The sequence below is a fragment of the Chiroxiphia lanceolata genome, chromosome 4, assembly GCF_009829145.1.
Source record: "Chiroxiphia lanceolata isolate bChiLan1 chromosome 4, bChiLan1.pri, whole genome shotgun sequence".
In the NCBI taxonomy this organism is placed as follows: Eukaryota; Metazoa; Chordata; class Aves; order Passeriformes; family Pipridae; genus Chiroxiphia; species Chiroxiphia lanceolata.
The window spans coordinates 30,389,278-30,404,813 of NC_045640.1; the positions used below are offsets into that span (position 1 = coordinate 30,389,278).

At 38.2% G+C, this 15,536-nt stretch overlaps 1 protein-coding gene across 1 annotated transcript in view; it reads right to left on the reverse strand.

The window, feature by feature from the left end:
- Nucleotides 1-15,536, reverse strand: part of SGCZ (sarcoglycan zeta) — a 427,442-nt gene that overhangs the window by 394,184 nt on the left and 17,722 nt on the right. The gene's annotated exons all lie outside the window — the stretch shown is intronic.

The window sequence follows — 15,536 nt, forward strand, 5'->3', positions numbered from 1 at the left end:
ATCAGTGCTGGAGCTAGAGAGTGTAGACAACTGTTCAAACTCTTTTTTCCTATCTGTTTGCACCTGTAGTCATTAAAAGTGGAAAACGGTAAGCTTTGTGTCAGCAACCAACACTGCAGACTGCCAGTTGATATGGTGTTCTCTGTTGCAAACAGTTTTATTCACTTTTACTGGGGTCTATCTATATTTAAACTCATTAAACTATTTTTACTACTAAATCTGATAGAAGTTTCAGGTCCAGATATCTGGTAAAAATATTCAAGTTCAAGTGCTCCTTCAGATCTGGTGAAACTAAACTCTTGCAGTCAGACCCCTAGAAAGTCAGAATACACGAAGAGGGAGCTTTAAAGTCAAAAAAGCCACCTGGTATTATGTCTTTCAAGAAGAAGCCCAGACAAAGCCCAAATGTTTTGTTTTGACAGGAAATTAAAGCTAAGACCCATCCATCCATAAGTGAAGGTGGGACCTTAAATTCACTAATTATGGTTCTGTGTACACAGGAGATTTTATTTCAATCACTCAGATATCCTGAGAAATTCTGTAGATGGCAAATGCTAACATTATGTCACAGACATAAAACCATATATTAAGTACTAATTGAAATTATGTTGAGTAATTTTTTAGAAAAATTTTTAGAAATGTTTTTAGAAAAACAGGTTCTATTGCTGAGCTTAACACTAAAAATTGCAGTCTTTCACAACAGTATACCACACTAAAGAATATGCTCCTTAGCTTTATTTTTATTAAATAAGATATTTAATATAGCATGCAATACAGAGAAAAACAGGGATTACACTATTTGATTTTGGAATTTCTAGATTTCAAATGAAAAAGAACAGGCTGTTTGAGAGTACTTTCTTTAATGTACAAAGCGATTTATTACAGTCCTATGCCAGTGGTTAGAAATTGGCAGTTAAATCATCAAAAATCATTGAACCAGCACATAATTAGGATGAAAATGCAACTATGCGTAATGCCCGTAATTAGGCCTCTGAAAGCTGAAACCAGCAAAACCATTAAATCAGTCAGCGTTTAAATCAGATGGGCACTGCACCTACTCAGTAAGTTGTTTGCACATGGTTTCAAAGTTCCATAGGCAAATTGAGGCTCATACACAGTGTACAGGCATTTTGCAGGAAACTGTGCTTAATTGCCTGCTACGCTGACCTAAGAATATCACTTACCAGTTTCAAGTACTGTAGCAGTGCACTGCAAAGACAGCATAGCACAATGACCAGGCCAATAGCCTTTTGAATAAAATAGTCCAAGTTTACAAAAAACAGCCAATTATTGCAAATTGTTTACTATGTATTAATGTTTTTAATGTCCTGAGTTGTTTAACGCAGTGAATTGTCTTTGTATATTCTTAGTAATTACTAATTTTATTTCCATGTTCCAGTTTATTTTGTGTATTTCCTCGCTTCAGTAACACTTTTTAAGTTCAATGATCAACAAAGTCACCTATGCAATTGCCCTTTCACAACAAACACATGACACCATCTCTAATGCAACTGGAGAATCTCTTTCGAGAAGATCTGGCGGTTTTTTGTCTGAAACTTTTCTACATGCAACATACAAGAAGAATTCCTTTAAATCTATCAATTTGTGTCAAAAACCACTTCCGAATCCTGGCAAAGTTTAAATAAAAGTAATTTATAACTGACTAAGGGTTTTACTTCTGCTATTTCTGCAGTGGAAAATCTAATTACTCAGCAGACTTCTGTCATATAAAGATTTGCAGAAGTGTGTCCTGAAATCTGTTTATCTGCTTTATGCCAAAAATCAAGAGGCAGACTGTAATGTTGAAAGTAAAGTAGAAGGAACATAGAGTCCTTCTGACAGTAATAAGTCTGATAAACAGCACAGGAATCATGACTGTGGCTATCAATCTTGTACTGAATCCTAAATAATCTAAGTTGATGGTTCTTTCATAATTTCTGTAAATCTACCTCTATAAGTCCCTAAACAAAATTGTAATACAGCACCCACTGGACAAAGAAAGACAGTTCTTCATTAATTTCAATGTGTTTAGTGTGTTTTAATATGTTAGCCCTACAGCAATGGTATTCAATTAGGAAAGATTCACTCAATGCCTTACGTACTTTCTTGGCTCATAAAAAGATACACAGTACTGCAGGGAGCATACTGTGCAATTATTAAATCCTATTATGAAATATGTCATATTATTGCTGAAATCTGCACAAAGCAAGAAAACAGAGAACCCTCAATATTTGAACTTTAAAAATTATACAGTACTTCAATAGCTACATTTTCACTTCCTAAATCCAAAAGGTCTCCATAGCTAAAACCTACATATAATCACAACCCAAACTGAATATATTACAGTAAATAAGACAAGGTAGATGATAACTGTGGTATTACAGTTCAAGGATTTACAGTCATGATGTGAATACATTACGCACAGTGACAATTTTCATAATTTATTCATAATTTTAGGAATACTATGAAAAATATAGAGGCACTTTAAAAATCAGATCAATTATATGAGCATCACTGAGTAGCTGAAACCCATTTTTACTGTGCATTTTCGTCTTCTTCCTTGTATTATTTTGCTGATTCCAGGATAGTAGCACTCCAATTTTCTTGCTGCCGAGTTTAACACTTCTGTCAATTTATTGAAGCACTCATAAAAGTTTGGATTCTCTAAGATCTTTTGTACCAGTAACAATCCAGAAAGTAACAGTTTACTGAAATTATGTATTAAGAAGCTGATTGTGCAAGTATAAACTGAAAAAAACATAGGTTTATATTAAATATTGGAGAAGTCAAGTAATTGTTTCCTTTGGTCTTCCCTATTGCCAAGACTTGGAATCACACTAGAGGGTGCTATGTCAGCCTTCTGGTCTACAGGGCCAAGGAAACACATGCTGCACAGGGGTAAAGGGTACACATTGTACTACACAGCTGTGGTATGTCACCTCAAGAGCTGTGATCCTGGATGCTACAAGAGACAGAGCCTCTGTGGACTGTGTGAATTTAGCTAATACAGAATTCACAAATGTATCTAGGAACAAAGAACACAAATTCAATACAGACTAAATAAAGAAAAGAATGGACTAGTGCTCTAGAAAGCATTGGTCAACAATGAAAAGATGCTCATGAAGTCAAGTCATCCATGAAACGTCAACATGAAATGGACTAATAAAACCTTTGAATACACACACAAACACACACACACACACATATATAAATATGTTTTCATACTAACATATACTCTGAGGTGGACCTTGCAGGGTATCTGACTTTCCAGCTCATCAGAAAGATCTCAATAGTTAGGTGCTCCTTTCTCAAAATGGATTCTGAGGGATTGTGAAATATGTTGAAAGACATGAATAAAATTTTAATACCTAAGAATCTATTTTACAATTAAAGATTTAGAAAGTTCAAGTTGTTTCTTTTAACAAAAAGTGCTAGGAATAACTTGATGTAGTGGTTTGGACTTTGTTTTCCCCCAGAGGATAAGAAAAGTGGTAGACCCCAAGGGGTGGAAACCCCTGGAAGTTTTGAAATTCTGTCCAATGAGCGCTCCTGCAAAAATGTAAACATATCACAACCAGACCGGAAGAGAAGGGTTGCAGTTTTTGGGTTAGAAGTGGTAGCCATGTTGTGAAAGCCACAAGAGGAAGGGGCTCTGAGCCCCTCGGGGCCTCTGCCCCCCCCCCCCCAGTCCCCAGTGGGGGGCTACAGAGACTTGGAACAGTGTTAAGCTGGACTATGTGTCTGTAGCTATAAGCTAGGAGATCCTTCCCCACTCTGAGCCGCAGAAGAGATACTGAAAGCCACGGCAGCCAGCAATGACCGGAGGAAAAGCGGTGGCGCAGAGCCAAAAGATAAGAGAGCAGCAAAACAACCATGCAGCAAAGCAGGCAGAACTTCTGCAAACCTGAGAGAGAAAGAACGGCGGCAGAGAACAGAACTAAGTTTCTACAGAGAGAAAGCTTGGGGGTAAGAACTGCAAAACTCCCCTAAACTTCCTTGAAGATGCCTCCAAAAATGGAGGGGGTGGACTCTTACTGATTAGAAGTCCTAAATGGGTAAAGGAGCTAAGAAGCTCGGTCGTCCTGAAAGCTCAGCCAGGACGGAGTGTGGGAGGTTGGCCTTGAGGCCCTCCCTTGCTGCAAGCTACAAAGAAGCTCGCAGCCTGAGACAGGGCACAGAGGCCCTGCAAGGAGCTTGAATCTCCTGGAGATACCAGACCGTCACGAAGACCCCCGTGTCTTCGTGATATGACGTGGTGAAGCGACCTTATCTGGGGTGAACGCAGCCCACGGAAGACCCCTTTGCCTGCGTCAAGGGGCCGAGAGGAGCTTGGAGGCCTCCCTTGTGAGTGCTGGCAGAGATCCAGCTATCAGCTGCTGCATGAGAAAAGGACAGATGACTGCTGCCTTAGAGACACTGCTGCTCTGAAGAAGGGATCTGTCCTTCTTTCCCTCCTGGACTTTTATTTGGAGGGGAGAAGAGATCTGATCCATTGTAAATACTATATGTCATGGTAGAGATAGTTGTAGTCGTGTGTATAATGTATTATGATATTTATTTGTACAGTCATTGTAATATATTCCCTTTCCCCATTCTGAGTCTGGTGTGTTTTGTCTGGAAAAACCCATCTCACATTAGGTTGAGATGTGGGAGGGGGGAATGGAGCTAGGAAATTGGATTTTGGGGCTATCTCAAACCATGACACTTGATTACTCTATGAAATATCTTCACAGAAAGAAAAAGCTAGGTGGTAAAGAGCTCTTTAATCTAGCTGACAAAATGAAACAAGAAGCAAAGGTTAGAATCTAAAGTGACACAGAATAAAATTAGAAATTAGGCACACATTTCTACCACAGCCAATTAACAAGTACATTTGTAAATTCTTTTCCCATTGAAGCCTTTTGATGAGCTCTTTTGTAACCTGAAAAGACACAATTTTATGCAAACTTTTGATCTCACTTCCTGCTGCTTCTCTTACAGATTAAAATGTAAAAACTGATTATATAAAATGAATTGCCATTTCCTATAAAAGGAACAGGGAGGAGAAATGCCCTTTTTTCCTCCCTGTCACAGAAGAACTAGAAACTTGCTAAAATGCAAACTTATATAAGTTTCACCACACATACCATAGCTCAAAGGAGTCAGTTAATTTATCAGCAGTGTTCCCATAGAAAGAAGTTCACTGAGAACAAGTTAAAGCCTGAAGTGTTGAACTCCTTAGCATTCGGGGTATTGCAGTCATAGAATTTTTAGCTCTAAGTGAGCATCCAGCAAGTTTTTTGATATTTTTGACTCAGTTACTTTCAAAAACAGAAGTACAAGCTCTTAACATCTTTTATAAAAAACTTCTACCATTTCATGTCAGTCATTTTCTGTTCTGAATCTAACAAAAGGCACCATAATGAAATGTCTCACCATCGACTGAACAAACTGAAAAAAATACAGTCAAGCTTTCAGCAACATTAGGCAGGCAACATTAACAGATTATATTCTACATTGAAAATTGTAACATGAATAATAATTGAAGTCAATTGCCAAATCCAAAGTAATGTAAAACACGAAAGTAGTCTAGCTAAAAGGTTTCTAGTCATTTCTGCAAGTACACTTACAGGCTTAAAATAAGCTGATGAACTAAAAGCATCTTCTTTAAAGAACAGGCGTGCACACAATTTTGGATTAGCTGGCCACTTACTATATGCTAAGCATGGAAAGACAGATGCTAAGGAATTTCTACTATTCTGCAGCTTCCTATTTTATCATTGAAGAATCTAATGTAGAGCAAGTTGGTTGAACCATTTTATTTACTGTAAAACTTTTTTTGCTAATTTTTATGCAAATGTGACGGACTAAATCTTCCTTCCTGGTTAAAATAATCTTATTCTATCACCAATGGTGGGAAAAACAGCCTTTTTCACCTCTTTCCATCCAAGAAACATACTATGTACATGTTCCAATTTATTTAGTTTTATCTGTTTTCTTCCTTCTTTTTCCTATAAACTATACATTAGATGAACTAATATTTGACTACATAATTAAACAAAAGTTAATTTTTTTTTTCTAACATGCAAAATAAATTTCTTTAACTGTAATGTATAGAGTGATCTCTAAAAACTATGTTATTTCTGGAAGTTATTTTAACTGTACAATTTGCTGTCTTTTGACATTAATCCCAACAAATGTGAATTTTACACTTTTACAAAGTTTTGACTCCGTGGTTATTCAGGCATATATTCCACTGGCTTTCTTGAGTTATGCAGTCAATGGACTGTTTGACACTAAAGTCAAACTATTCAGTGTTGCTCAAGTGTGCCTGCCCTGGAGCTGCCTGGTCATGCGGAGCTTCTGGTGCTCCAGATATACCAATAAACCAAGAGTGAATATCAGTCAAGATCAGCCTTAGCAAAAAGGTACATATATTCTTATAAGGAGAAAAAGAGCTTCAAAAGTGTGGGTCTTCTGCTGTGTCCTTCTCAATGACTGGTCTAGATTCTAAAAATAAGGGAAATAGTAAAACAGAAAATAACAGGACAAGCAAGGTGTACCATTTGTGAAATAATCTTTGTCACTGTCATTTGTCTACTGTTAGTGAATTACATGAAAATAATCAAGAAGAAACACAAAAATATGATAAACTGTGAGAATAATTTCAAAAATGTTGACATATGGGCTCAGTGAGAAATGCATGTGTTTCACGTGGGGAATTACACTTGAGTTTAAAAATCCTCAGTGGAAGAATGCAGTGTACTCTAGAGCTTGCTTTGTCTTGATTCATCTTGCTTCAGAATCTTGCCAGAAAGAGCAAGAATATCAAACATTCTGATTTTTAAACTGTTTCAATAAAGATTTGACCAAAATTATATCCTGTAAAATTCAGTTATTTTTGAATCTACAACTGAATAATATAGATTGAACAGAGTGAAAGAAAGGCTCTTGTTATGTCTTTAAGAGAGTTGTTCTATTGATTAGTACTATAGAGTCAGTGCTGATGCCTCAATCAAACTCAACAAATTTATGTATTTGGGATGTGATGTGTCAACACTGGCTAGATGCCAGGTGCCCACTGAAGCCACTCTACCACTCCCCACCTCAGCCGGACAAGGGAGAGAAAATATATCAAAAGGCTCATGGGTCAAGATAACCACAGGAAAAAAGACTCAAGGAAATTAGTTTAATTTATCACCAATCAAAATCAGAGTAGAGCAATGAGAAATAAAAAATAAATTTTAAAACACCTTCCCCTCCACCCCTTCCTTCTTACCAGGTTTAATTTCTCTGCTGAATTTCTTCCATCCTTTCCCCCAGCAGTGTGGGGGAACAGGGAATGGGGGCTATGGTCGTTCATCACATGTTGTCTCTGCTGCTCCTTCCTCCTCAGGGGCAGGACTCCTCACACTCTTCCCCTGCTCCAACATGTGGTCCCTCCCACAGGACAGTCCACCACAAACTTCTCCAACGCAAGTCTTTCCCACAGGCTGCAATCCTTCAGGCACAGACTACTCTAGTCTGGGTCTCCCGTAGGGTCACAAGTCCTGCCAACAAAACTGCTCCAGTTTTCCATGGGGCTCACAGCCTCCTTCAGGCATTCACACGCTCCAACATGCAGTTCTTTGCAGCCTGCAGATGGGTCTCTGATCCACCACGGACTTCCATGGGCTGCAGGGGCACAGCTGCTCCACCACGGTCTGCACCACGGGTTGCAGAGGAACCTCAGCTTCGGTGCCTGGACCATGTCCTCCCTCTCCTTCTTCACTGACTTTGGTGTCTGCAGAGCTGTTTCTCTCACATATTCTCACTCTTCTGTCCGCCTGCTGTTGCTGTTGTACAGCTTTTCTCCCCCTTCTTAAATACATTATTTCAGAGGTGCTACCACTGTGACTGATGGGCTCAGCCTTGGCCAGCAGTGGGTCCATCTTGGAGCCAGCTGGAATTGGCTCGATCAGGCATAGAGGACATGGCAGCTTCTCACAGAAGACACCCCTGTATACCCCCTGCTACCAAAACCTTGCCACACAAAACCAATACATGGGGCCAGAAGCCAGGATGATGCTTTTGGTTCAGATAAGCTTTGAGATAAAAGTATAAAGAGATTACAAACTGAGAGGAGTAGGTACTTATCCAGTAGAGGAGAAAAATATTTCTTATGGGCTGGGAACTGGGTATTTTTTGAAATTGAGTACATCCCACAAAAGTTAGTTTAATATCTGTGACTGTGGAAAAAAATATGTCAGTTTGTTATAACAAAAATCTCAAAAATAAACCAAATAAATTTCTATGAGATGATCAAGTTTTTGATCACCTGGCAAATTAGTTAAGTAGCCAAAGGGGGAAGATTGCTTGTGGTAATGGGTGTGCTGATCCATTCCCCTTTAAAGAAAGAACTTAGTAAACTAAGCCTGATGCTCTATCGGAGACATTCTCCAATCCCTCATTATTTCTGTATGTCTGCAAAGGAAGTCCAGTATTTACTGTACACCAGTAAAGCAGTGTCCAAAGTCAAAAAAAGCTATCTCCACCCTGACATCATCTTCTTCTGTACTAGGAAAGAATATATTTGGAACACAACTGACCAAATGTGCTGCCGATTACTGCTATGTAATGAATAACCTCATGGACAGAGTAAGCTATACCAAGTTGTCATAAAGAAATTTGCTCCAGGCTCATGATGCACAGCACCAGGCCTTCTGTCTTCTTCACTTATAATTATCCACTTTTCATCCATCTGTGGAAAACAGAGGCCATGAATGAGAAATTCAGTCTTGTGGAATGTTTCAATTCATGACTTCCATAAAAAAGGAACTGTGTTATGAAAGGTTCCTCTCCCTTTCTTTCCTTGATGCATTCTCCCACTGCCTCGCGAAGCAAAGCACATTTGGCTTCCTGCTAAGGACAGTAAAAGTGTGTGATATAACACAGAAGTCCTACTCTGCACCAGCAACCATGTGACCCATATTTTTCATTACTCATCTGCACCTTTTTTTCCAGAAAAAAGGTTCTAAAATTCATAAGCGAACTACAGTGACCCTGGAAAAACAGAGTAAGGTAAAGAGCTGGAGATGGTTATTTAGATGACAGTGCTGAATCAGAGAGTTTGAGTGAAAATTCCCTTTGTTTCATTTCTCTAGAATTTGCACAATTTCAAATTATAGGCAATCTTAGATCTAAGCACTATTTGAGTACATTGCAGTAGAGTATATGAAAACGTAATTTCCCAAAGTAATCTTGACAAAGAAGTAGTCTTCTTTCTAAAGCGGCAGAAAATCTAAGGTGGTTAAAAACATGGGCAAGAAAGAATAAAATGTAGAAATAATACAGCTTGAAAAAGACTGTATGTTTAGAAAGGTTTTCCTATGTTCAGCTCCAATTTGTATTCCACTTTTTCTGAAGGCCATTCAGCTCCATTTTATGCTTTCAATACATTTTGACTAGAAACATAAATCAGTTGACAGAAACAAACTCAACTGAGCTGAGACTTGGATTTTATAGCAATATTGGTAAAAGCTAGTGGGCATTCCTGCCGCAACATTGGCGTTTGGCCTCAGAGAAAATATTTTGAGAGATTTTTCAGACTTCATACATCTAAAGACATATGGTTGTGCTGCAAGGAATAAATGCAGAAAGAGGGGGGAAAAAGGTTTTTTCCATGCAAATAACAAAGTAACAATTTTTCAAACAAAATTCCAAGGACGTAACTTGCTGAAGACCGGGTAAGATTCAGAGCCATGGTTAAGTTTTAAGCAGAGATAGAAGGGAAGATAAAGCAACCTTTACAGATTGCTTTGGGCAGTTCCTATCACACAGAAGGGGATGTGCAGGAAAAGCGTATAGTAACATTTTATGTCAGTTTAACTGGCAAACCATAAGCTGAACTACATTATATGAAAGGTGAAGTGAAGCTATTCAAGGAGGGTCATAATTTAACAAAAAAAATTAAAGCTTCCTAAACCAAAAAGCATGTAAATTATCTTGAAACAGAAGGTTTTCTTTGCTTCTTTTTTTTTTAAGATTACTCATTCTTTTATATAATTCCATGCTGTAATACCCATATTTACTAACCACACAAAATAGAACTGGAAGTATAGTATCTCATAAGATCTTCACCTGTTTCTTCCTCCTAAGTCAGAATCAAGCCTACCAACATCACCCTCACAGACCTTCGTGCAGCCCATTCCTAAAAATATCCATTGTTGAATACTCCACGACATCTCTCTTCAGTCACATAATCACAGAATCACAGAATATGCTGAGTTGGAAGTGACCCACAAGGATCATTAAGTCCAGCCCTCAGTCCTGCACAGGACCATACCCAAGAGTCACATCATGTGCCTGAGAAGTATCATCCAAACACTTCTTGAACTCTGTCAGGCTTAGTGCTGTGACCACTTCCCTGGGGAGTCTGTTCCACTTCTCAATCACCCATTCGGGGAAGACTCTTTTTCTAATATCCAACCTAAACCCCCCCGTCACAGGCCATTCAGGCTATTCCCTCAAGTCCTGTCACCACAGAGAAGAGATCAGTTGCTGCCCCTCCACTTCCCCTCATGAGGAAGTTGCAGACCGCAATGAGGTCTCCCCTCAGTCTCCTCTTCTCCAGGCTGAACAGACCAAGTGCCCTCAGTCACTCCTCACAAGTCAAGGCTTCCCCTCAAGGCCCCTCGCCATCTTTGTTGCCCTCCTTTGGACACTCTCTAATGGCTTAATATCTTTCTTATACTGTAGTACCCAAAACTGCAGACAATGTTCAAGGTGAGGCCACACCAGTGCAGAGCAGAGTGGGACAATCCCCTCCCTTGACCAGCTGGCGATGCTTTGCCTGATGTCCCCCAGGACACAGTTGGCCCTCCTGGTTGCCAAGGCACTGCTGACTCATATTCAACTTGCCATTGACCAGGACCCCCAGGTCCCTTTCCACAGCACTGCTTTCCGGCATTTCATTTCCCAGTCTGTACAAGCATCTGGGGTTGCCCCATCCCAGGTGCAGAATCCGGCACTTTTCCTTGTTGAACTTCATAGGGTTGGTGATTGCCCCATCCTCAAACTTGTCAAGGTCTCTCTGCAGGACCTTCCTGCCTTCGAGGGAGTCAACAGCTCCTCCCAGTTTTGTGTTGTCTGCAAACTTGCTTAGTATCCCTTCCAGTCCTGTATCCAAGTCATTTATGAAGATATTGAAGAGCACAGGGCCTAAAATGGAGCCCTGTGGAACCCCACTAGTGACAGGTCAGCAGTCTTATGTTACCCCATTCACTATCACCCTCTGTGCTCCACCCATGAGCCAGTTGATCACCCAACACATGATGGGTTTATCCAGCTGTGCTGGACATTTTGTCCAGAAGGATCCTGTGAGATACAGTATCAAAAACTTTACTGAAATCCAGAAAGATTACATCAAAAAGATTACATCAACTGGCTTTCCTTGATCAACTGTGTGGGTTACCCTGTCATTGAAAGAAATCATATTCAATAAGCAGGACTTTCCCCTCATGAAGCTATGCTGGCTGTGACCAACAACTGCGTTGTCTTTCAGGTGTTTGTTAATACCTCCAAGAATAATCTTCTCCATAACTTTACCAGGAACTAAAGTGAGACTGACAGGCCTGTAGTTTCCAGGGTCCTCCTTCCTGGTTTTTTTGAAAATCAGGACAACATTCACCAGCTTCCAGTCATCTGTGACCTCTCAAAAATCATCAAGAGACGTGTTGCAATGACATCAGCCAGTTCTTTGAGGATTCTGAAATGAATCCCATAAGGCCCCATAAATTTGTAGGGATCCAGCTGGAGTAGCAGATCCTGCACAGTCTCAGGCTTGACTGGAGGTTGATCATTCTCACAGTCAATGGTCCTCCAGCTCAGGGCATTGTGACCCCCTTGGTCCATCATCCGTGAACTTTGAAAATATTTCTTATTGCAGTAGATCCCTTGTTGCAACATTAGCTCACTCCTTCCTGCCACTGGATGAAGGAAATTGACTAGCTCCTTACGCCTCAAGTCATGTTTTCTAGAGCTTTGATCATTCTCCATACTTTTCTATCCAATCTCTTCAGCTGACCAGTATTTTATTTTAAGTGCAATAACCAAACCATGATGCTAGATGTTGGGTTTGGTTAGGTTTTTCCCCTTACAACAACATAAATTTGACAACTGGAATTCCCTTTGATAAAACCTCTCAATTTCTTTTCTGCAACTTTTGCCCAGCTAGCCAGTTTCTATCTTTCATTGCTCAGCTGATTATTCTTACTGAAGTGCAATAATTTGCATTCGTCCCACTTGAACTGCATCCTGCTTTTCAGACCAAATCAGCAATTAACAAGATTGTTTTAGATCTTAAGCATCTTCTCCAAAGTACTTGCAGATATGCCTCCCTCCATTTTCACTTTATATAAAAGAATACATCATCTTAAACCACTCTGAGATGACTCTCCCTGGCTTCCTTTGGTTTAATAAAAATTATGCAAGAATTTTTCACTTCAGCACCCCAAGGTATTAGTTTCCACCCCAGTTCTGCATTTTTGGGGGCTTCATGCAGGTGCCATTGCAATTATTTTGTGTACTTTGGCTGCTAGGGTAAATAACAACCTCAAACCTTTAACCAGTAATGTTTATCTACTTCATTAAAAAATCCAAAATAGACACAAATTCAGATGTGAAAGCAATAAGCACTTGTTTAAAACTTACAGCCAAAATAAAACTTGGTTTTCCCCAGTGTCATGTGGAACATACATCTGGATTTTCAAGCAGCAAAGTTACACTACAGAAAAAAAAACTTAAAAGACAAAATTTATTGAAAAATAAATCAGGTGTATATAGAAAGAGAACAAGAACACAACAAAGCCTTGTTCTAATTGACTAATACAAACATTTACATTTTGCATAAGGATTAATGGATTAAGATCCTTCATCGTGAAGGGGAAAAAATGGCTGTTTATGACCTAGTGTTAGACAACAATAAATGGCTTAATTTGGTTTTCTCTGAAGGTAAAGCTGTACTTAGTAATGCATTTAAGAGATATGTACAAAAGTTTCTTATTTAATTTTATTAGCACGTAAACTCTAAAAGATTTTGGTATACGTATATCTGTGTAACCTTTTACAATGGGAATTCCCACTCCAGTATTGCATGGGTTTATTTTTATTTTTTTTTACAGGAAGGAAAAGTACCCTGTGTCAACAGAAAATATGGTGAGATAATCTTCCTAAAATTCTGTTTGAACGGAATAACTGGATTTCTAATGGCAAAGTGATCATACGTGAACACCAATTATTATGCGAATTAGCAAATTCATGCTGAGAAAAAACAAACAGCTTATAGGCCATAACCATACATTGGGCTTCAGGCTATCTTCTCTCTGCATCATATTACTTCTTTGTGAGACAGCACTCAGCAAATAAAAGGGCAATGTAATTTCTGTGTTGTGTTTCATAGAAAATTTAGAAATGTTGCGTAGTGCTCTAGATATATTCTGTGGTGTAAAAGAGAATTACTGAAGTGTAACAGCTCAGAATTTTAAGACAAATAAGCAAGTTTTGAGAGCAGAGTGGAACGCAAAGTTTACCTTTGAGCTTTCTCTACATAATCCTTACATTTTATGCTGCATTTATTGAATAAAATGCCTTGCTGTGAGTCAAACAATTAGTCTGGAAGATTAGTTTGGAACTTGAATTGGTTCCAGATGATAGAATCAAAATTAGAACTCAGCTACATACACATCATTATTAATTTGGTTATATTATAAAAATAATATTTATTTTTGTAGTAAAGCAATGAGGAAGTAACATACAGTAAAAACCACTACCCATAGCACAACAAAAACATAAAGTGAACTGAGCAGAAATTTTTGCAATACGAATAATGTGATTTTCCAAAAAAAAGAGATCTGAAAACATATGCTTGATGTTTTATTTCAATTCCAGTAAAGGAACTTCAGCATTTGGAAATCTAAACAGTAAAAGTGATCACTCAGTTGTCATTGCAGCATTGCTCAGTTCTGGGGTTCAGACTTTAGTTTTCCAAACTATTTTTGCTGTATCTCCAATACTACTTTATACCAAGTTACTAAGAAACCAAAAGTAGACTGCATGCTTTTACTGTATAAAGAGATTTCTGACTTCTTGATTTCAAGGTTTTGGAGAACAGAGGTGAGGAAGATTTAGTTAAAAGATGTGTAGTGAAAAAGACACAAAAATTCAAAATGCGTGATTTAGTCAAATGACTTATTTTTTTCTGGAAAATGTAAAGCAGGTCTAATAAAATTTAGAAGAAATAAACCTCTGCCCTTTAGTGTTATTGACATATAGGTAGCAACTGAATGTTCAGAAGAGCAAAAGCAGTAGTATTTGTAGGCACAGATGTTTAAGGAAAGAACCAACCAATATCCTGCATCAAAGCACATAATACAAAAGAAGAGAACAAATTGTTATAAAGTATATAGTGGATTTTATACACTATATATTCTATACTATATAGCATTCACCAGTGTATTCTGCCATTTAGAAGACTTTCAATTTATGCCTTTGGGACTGAACTAGGGAAGTGCAGACCCCACCTGAGTCTACTGCTACAGTCTGAGCTTCACAGCCAAATCTCTGCAGCCTGAATCTGTAACATCTTGAGTCCACTTGGCCATGACATGGACAAAAAAACCCTTATAATACACATGAGCAAAAAATCTATACTTGTAGACTTGGTGCAACAAGAAAATAACTACAGAGCAACCACTTCTGAATTTCAGGTTTATACTTTCCAGTTTCTTTCAAATGACTGAAAATTAGCTCTACTTTCACAGTTAAAAATTGTAACATTTTATACAAGATTTTGCTTCTCAATCTCCTATTTATTTACCTTTATGAAGTATTTCCTATACACTACAAAATATAAAGGTCACTAAAGTAATCCTGAATGTTCCTTCAGACCTTTACTCAGCTAAAGAAAGTCTAACAATAATTGTGCAGCAAGTTGTTGCAAAATTTATTTTTCAAACAAAAAATACTCTCTTCTGCTGAAAAACAAAGTATTTGTTTGTAAAACTAGAAAGGGAGCCTCTTCACTTGTGCCCCTGAGAATGCTGCTTTTCTTCAGATTAGTTCAATGGTGCAGATAATGAATAAAAAAAATCACTACTGTGCATAATATTTTTAATTATGAAATGTATTACAAGTCCTAAATTATATTTTCAGGCAGCGAATATAATGCTCTGGATTTCTGCCTAGAATACTATTACCATTTCAAAGTACTTTCTATTAGCTTCTAGAAGGACAAGAGGGTTGATTTTCTAAACAAAAGATGTTAAGCCTTTTTGACTAAGGAATATCCTACAAATCTGTTTTTTAAATCTTTGTACAACTGAATTCTTGTGAAAAAATCATCAAGAAGTTGAGCCTCACAATAAATGCAATCAAATTCAAGCCATGGATGCCATTTGGATACTATACATACACACCTGTGAAAGATTCTATAGCACATACATGTAGCTCATTTTGGGATAGCTAAACTACTTTCATAAATGCAGTATATCTTTTCCACAAAACCTTGGCCAAAATGAAAA